The 6,750-nt window shown below is 52.7% G+C and overlaps 1 protein-coding gene across 1 annotated transcript in view; it reads right to left on the reverse strand.

The window, feature by feature from the left end:
* The window catches only part of PSD (pleckstrin and Sec7 domain containing), a 43,222-nt gene extending 36,488 nt beyond the window's left edge, over positions 1-6,734 (reverse strand). Inside the window, exon 1 of the mRNA XM_041415412.1 lies at positions 6,643-6,734. The gene's annotated coding sequence lies outside the window, so the exon portion shown is untranslated. The remainder of the gene's footprint in view (positions 1-6,642) is intronic.
* Positions 6,735-6,750: the final 16 nt, after the last annotated feature.

The raw sequence follows: 6,750 nt of genomic DNA on the forward strand, positions 1-6,750 counted from the left end.
CAAACCAGACAGGATTAAATTCCTAAAGGAAGTGGGGCTGAATTTTCAAGTGTTTAGGCTCCAGAGATGCACAGACAAAACTATTAATGAAATAACCCAAACCACACCTGTGGGGTAGGCACCCATTTATCTGCATTATCACACTGATAAAAAAATCTGTCCTGCTAAGCAACAGCAATCTCCAATTCACTCACTGAAAATTTTATTCTCCTGATTAATTTATTATATACTATTTTTAGAATATTTTTCTCCTGTAATGGTTGTGTTCACATTCAAGGTTGCTGAAGTTAACTGCTAAATAATAAAGATGCGGGGTTTATATACTGCAAATGAAATTCTACTTTTTATCTCAATGCAGACTAAGACATATGCCAAGGAAAAAACTTATCTCTAGGAATAGTTTGTTTTCTCTGTAACATAACAAATCTACAGAAACCAGCCTATCTCAAAACATGTGAGTTATTACTAGAATAAATGGGATAAGCAGAATGTCCTCCTGGTTATTAAAACAGATTTATCAAATTTAGAGTAAAGGCCATGCCTGCCTTTGACCCACCAAAGCTGGATGGCTACACCCTGCAGTGGAGTGAGCTTTTCTTTAATAATGAAAGGTAAAAAGCACAAATGCAACTGAGATGAAAAACCAACGATGGAATGAATGAGCTACAGCTTCCTGCTTGCTGATTTCAATTGTGAATCAAAAGGATGCTCCTTAAATCACTGTGATGAGTGGGTTGGGCTGTAAAGCATCAGTGGGCTGGAGAAAGCATTGCTGGTCCTGCTGCCTAAAGGCAGGAGAAGTTCTACAAAGAAAATCTCACAGGGTGTCTGCCTGGGCAACCCTGGGCACGCATTCAAAGAGAAAAACTCAGGAGCTGCAGTGTGATAGCCAGGGGCTGCACATCATTGGGGGATTAAATTTGTTCAAGAAAACATCTCACAAGAAACTTGTTCCTCCTGGCTGTCCCTTCTTAACGGCCAAAGGAATGTCCAGAGATGCTTCCTGGCCATTGCTTTGAGCCATACCCAGTGCAACAGGGCACGGCTGCTCCCCATGCAAGCGCTTGCCTGGCGGAATGGGGTGATGCGGAGCGAAGGCAGCAGGCAGCAGGAACTGCTTACGCTGCGGGGGAAGCACACACCCACGCCACGGGAGTGTGGGGACAAGGCGTAGGAGCTGGGGGAGGATGAGAAGAGATTGGGCAAAGAACGGCACAGTGATGGAAGAGAGGCAAGAGGTGCGGGGCTGGGGGTTAAATTCACACCATGGGCCGTATTTGTGTGCTGGACATGGAACCCATGGCAGGGAATGGGGGAAACCAGGCTGTGGCTGCCGGGCTACCTGAGGGGGCTAGGGCCCCTGGGAGACGAGTCTGCCCTCCGAAGGGACACAGAGCAGTTTGAGGGGATGAAGTGGTGACCGAAGCGGGATGTCTGGAGGCCCTGAGGCTGCGCTGCAAACAGGTGACCTCTTTCAGCTGTGGTGTCTAGGCAGGGGACGTGTCCCCACCTCGGAGCTGAGGCTGAATATGCTCTTCACCCCCCGGCCCCCCCGCCCGGCTTCCCTCACCCGGCACCTCCCGTTTGGCGGGATCAGCCCTGAGTGGATGTGACATCCATCCGGATGAAGAGGGAGCACCCCCGGCCAGGGGGGCTGGCGGAGCTGCCCGCCGCGATCTCCCTGCCTGGGCATCGGCCCCGCGCCCTTCCCGCCGCACCGGCACACGGGGCCGGAGCGGGTCCCGGCCCCCCGGGTGCCATCGCAGCCCCGTGCCGCCGCCCGCCGGTCACCGCCGCCGGGAGGGCGCAGAGACGCCCCGCTCCCTGCAACAACTGCTGCAACTTTCCCCGCGCCCCAGACGCCCCGTTTCGGCCTCCGGTCCCCGCCGCGCCCCGCCCCGCTCCGCTCCCCGCGTCTCACCGGCAGTGCCGCCGCCGCCACCGCATCCTCCGCGCCGCTCCTCCGCGCTGCTGCCCGCACGGCACGGCACGGCGCGGCTCGGCCCGGCCCGTCCCTCGGGCGCGCCGCGGTACAGTACGATACGGTACAGTGCGGCTCGGTACGATACGGTGCGGCACGGTGCCACCGGCCGCAACCCGCCGCTCCCTGCCGCGCTAATCCCGGCCCGGGCCTGTCACTCCGCCCCGCTGACAACCACGACAGCCAATGGGAAACCCCCGCCGGGCGCCAAGCCCCGCCCCTCTCGGTGGCACCGGCACACGAGGAGCGGCCGAATTCACGCCGGGGTGCCTGTCCACATGTGTGGGCACCCCGGCGGGTCCCCACCCGTGTAGCATCTCCACATGCTCAGGGCCCGGTGTGCACATCCCCTGTGCCAGTGCGAGCCTGCTCTCATGCACTGGCAGCTCGACCCCCGGTGCCGGTGTCCCTGTTCCAATGCCACCCCGCTCACGTCGCCGTGTCCTGGTGTCCATTTCTCCGTTCAGCGGCGTGCACATCAATATGAACGGCCTGCCCCTGCTCAGCTGCATGCAGTTACTATGTGACCACTGGCACGTGTCATGTGCCTTGTGCCCTACACCAAAGGGTACAGCCTGCCCTGTGCCCCACCATTGCTTAAGAACCACGAGGATGAGAAGACAAAAGCTGCTATGTGGTCCAGGCTACCATCCAACACTTGCAAGTCCTTGCCCTAGAGCACAGGTTCTGTGCCAGGGACTTATCTCTCCAAAGGTCATCACCTGAAACACACTATAGCCAGGGGTGCCAAGGTGTCTCAGGCCACCAGGAACTTGATATCACAGTGTCACTAGGCACCCCAAGGATAGTAAATGTCACACAAATCTCAGGAAACCATTTCTAGATACAAGGGGGGGAATTCGCCTATCCTTTGTCCTCTGCCTTGCCAAGGGGACTCCAGTGGCACCAGTGGCACGTGCAAGTAGAGGTCATTTGGGACAGCTGGGTACCAAGGTGAGGGGTGCTGTGGCAGGGCTTCACTGCTGTGCTGCCAGTGCACTGGGTCTGCGTGTGTCAGCCACTTGGACTGGCAGCCAGCACTTTGTGCCCTCACAGGTTGCCAGATCGATTTGCTATTAAACAGCACTTTATTACGCAGCCCAGCAATCATTATTAAATGTGTGTGAGACAAGAAACCCAGGGGAGCTGGAGCTTCATGTGCACATCGTAGCTACAAGAGAATTTGGGAAGAGCTGCCTCTCCTTGCTGCTTTCCATGCCTGCAGCAAGCCCAATTCCAAGCTCACCTGCCCCCACAGTCACCCAGAAAGTGTGTCTCCTTCTGCCCTGCCAGGCATGGAGAAAAAGCATCAGGAGTGGCACGCTTTCCTCATATTTAATGCATCAAAGTGCTGCCATTTTCTCCTTCTTTCTCCAGGCTCCTGCCTGTGAGGGGCCTCTCTCCCCCACACTGAGGACTGTGGCACTCAGCTGCCTTAGACACAGCCGGCTTTTCTGGCAGACTCCAAGAAGCTGGGCTAATTAGGGGCCTCACTGCTGAAGGATCAACGACCTGATTCCTTCAGCAGCTTCTTGATGGCAGAAGGGCGGGGAGGGGGAAGGCTTTTCTCTAAGCCACAGCCAGAGTGACAAATTTAACCAAGTGGAAGAGCTCAGATCTTCCACAGTGCGTCCATACCAGGACAAGGCATGTCTGTGCCTTCCCATCACCTGCAGGCAGCCCTGCTGAGAGCTGCAGAAGGTAGGAGAGGTCTTTTCCTGACACCCTGGCTGGAGATCCAGATCATTCACAGAAAACACATTTCTGTCCAGAACATGTGTTTTCCCTGCCATAGCAGTAGCTGTTGCTCTCCCCACAGTGTCCTGCCCCATATCCCACTCACCGCCCCACAGCCCTAAAACTCATGAAAGATGTGTCCACATACATGGGTCTGGCCAGCACTGACATAAGCCTCACTTGGATCAGGATTTTTCAGGATTTAGCCCTGGCTCTCCTGATCCCTCCTGCTGTGAATCCCTCCCCAGCTGATGCAGGACAGGAGGGAGCAGAAAACCCCTCTGGCAGATGACAGAAGGGGACAAGATGTTCCCCACACTTCAGCTCCCAGCTCCAATCCAGGGGGCTTAGCTAGAGAGATAGGAGTGCAGTGCACTGGGAACCCTCTTTACTATCATTTGGGTACTTCAGGACCCCCAATCCTTGCCTGCAGGTACCATATCCTTCCTGTATGAGAGTCCACTCAACTACATGTCATCCCTTTCAGCCTCCCAGGTCCTGCAAAAGGGAGCTTCCAAGAGTTTTCTAAATACTGCTGGCACTATATTTTCTAAATATTGCCTTGGTCATCTTCATAAGTCTGCAATACAGTTTTTCCTCCCAAAGGCAGAAGGGTTTGGGTATCATCAGGGCAGCACAACTATGAACTTCCAGCTTGAAAGAAATCAACCTGACACGTCATAGTGTCCGAACAACTGTACAGATCTAGATGAAATTTGGGTGAAGAGGGATTAGACAAGAGCTCTTTCCCCAGGCTGGCTCCAGGAGATGGTAATACTCAGCTTTCCCTAGGGCACATGGATCAGTCTCTAGAAAGGTGCTGCAGCTGCTGCTCCACATGGGGTAAACTCTGTAGTGCACCCAGGGCTGCTTCTCTGAGCCTAGGGGGGCTGTCAGAGCATTTCCTCTCTGGTGTGCTTTGTGCTAAAGGCATTGCAAAGGGTGCAAGGGTATATTCTGCCTCACGGCTGCCAAAATCAGTGGGGCTGTACTGTAACCTCAGGGCACAGTGTAGGCCTGCAAGGGGGGGGCAGTCACTCCATCAGCAGATGGGCTCTTCTCAACCCAACTGACTGGAAGCATTGTGGAAATAGCAACTCCAGCAACACAGGCGATGAATCCCAGTGAAAGCAAGGGAAGCTGAACTCCTCTCACCTCCGCATTGAGGGCTCCAGGGCAACCAATTAGGTTGCATGTGTTCCCTCAGGGCCTAGGCATAACTACGTGGCTCTAATTAATGCCTTCTACCTCCAGTGCCAACAGCCAACCACATCCTAGTCATATATTAAAAAAGCCATTGCAAGCCAAGTCTTTAATGGGCCGATGCACTTATCTGTTATTGCACTAGACTTGTGGTTAAAGATAAATGGTGAAAACACATTCCCTTGGATAGTCCTATACAAATGCTGTTCTGTGGTTTAGTCAGGGCAAAAAGACAGTGCTGGAGATCCTTCCTGAAGACAAACCCGCAACAGGGGAGAGCAAACCTCTACTGTCCTGTGCCTCTTTGCAGCTCCCCTGCATGGAACACTCATGTGGGTCTGTGGCAGGATTTTTCAGGATGAAAGACATTCTAGAAGACAATACAGACTGCAAATTATCTTACCAGAGAGAAGAGCCCATGCAGACTATACATGAGGGATAGCTGCTGCCTGCCTTTCTGCCAGTGCCCTACCCAGTGTCCCAGCTCCCTGACTTGTGCTGCTCCCTCTTGCAGGAGGAACAGGGGTTTGGAAGAGTGGAGTTGTGGAGAGGTGGTAGCAAACACTGTGTGCTGGGCCTCAGAATGAGCTGTAACAAGATATTTCTGTAATGCCCCAGGCACACCTGCTATTATAGAAATCCTCTCAGACTCTGTCCCAGCCCCAGGCAGCACCAGCACAGGGAGCAGGCTTCCTCCTGCACAAGCATTGCTCTGTCAAGATGAAGTCAGAAATGACAGCATGATAAAACCTGTCCTGGGGACGTGGGAGGTGGGGCCTCAGCACAGCTTGAGCCATAAATAATCTCCCAACACAGCAGTTAGGGGAACAATTGTGTGGGAGTATCTCTTGGTAAAAAGATGCTCAGGCAAAGATGGTCTTGAAGGAAAGCAAGGGATTTCTGAGTGGCAGGGTAGGCTCTCCAGTGAAGACAGAGCTTCCTGGGTGGCAGCAGGTCATTCACCAGACCTGCCTCACCATGGTGAGTCACTGCACCAAAGAGACAAATTTAGTCTGAAACAACCCAAATCACCTGTTCTCTGGTGTAGCCTTCCAGGACAGGCTTGTGCTGCAGCACAGATTTCAGACTGCCCTCCAGCTAATGTATGCAGCAATAAGATGTGATCCCTTCCCCATACCTCCAGACTCAAGATTCACATGGGGAAAGGTGAAAGGGTGTAAAGGGAAGTGAGAGCAATGAATACAGAGTATTTTATGCAGAACAGAGACAGTAAGCCCCAGGCACACAGTCTGACCCAGCACAGGAAGAACAGTCACATCCAGGATTGTGTAAAAGGCCTTGAAGGTCAGGTATAGAGGAGTAATTACAAATATAGCCAGAAAACTGAGCAAAATGACTGTCATGGGAATGTGTGGAGACAAATTCAAAGGACACATTGAAAGCTTGAATGCAGGGGATTCATGAGTGGGATGCCGCAGAACAGCCCTATACTTCTGTTTAGCTGGGAGCTTCTCATGCATAATCCTCTTTCAACCTTGACTTGCAGAACTTGGTCTTGCTTTCTTGCTTTACTTATATATATATATATATATATTTTAGTCCTGACTGTATAGTCAAATTATTTTCTGAATAAGAAGTAGGAAGGTGGCATGTACAGGGAAGAGTTGAACAGAAGTCACCATGTGTTCTTGTTTTACCAGCTTAGAAATGGTGTCTGGTTACACTGCGCAATCTCAGCACTGACTGACAGCAGAGCTTACCCTATGAGCTCAATACCTTCTCCCATGCAACCAAGAAGTCCAGCTGTGATCCACTCCAGCCCTGAGAGTAATGGCTGTCAGACTTATCCTGCAGCCAGAGAAAAGATG

This window comes from Onychostruthus taczanowskii, unplaced genomic scaffold, assembly GCF_017590055.1.
Source record: "Onychostruthus taczanowskii isolate IOZ18803 unplaced genomic scaffold, ASM1759005v1 scaffold5, whole genome shotgun sequence".
NCBI classification, from domain to species: domain Eukaryota; kingdom Metazoa; phylum Chordata; class Aves; order Passeriformes; family Passeridae; genus Onychostruthus; species Onychostruthus taczanowskii.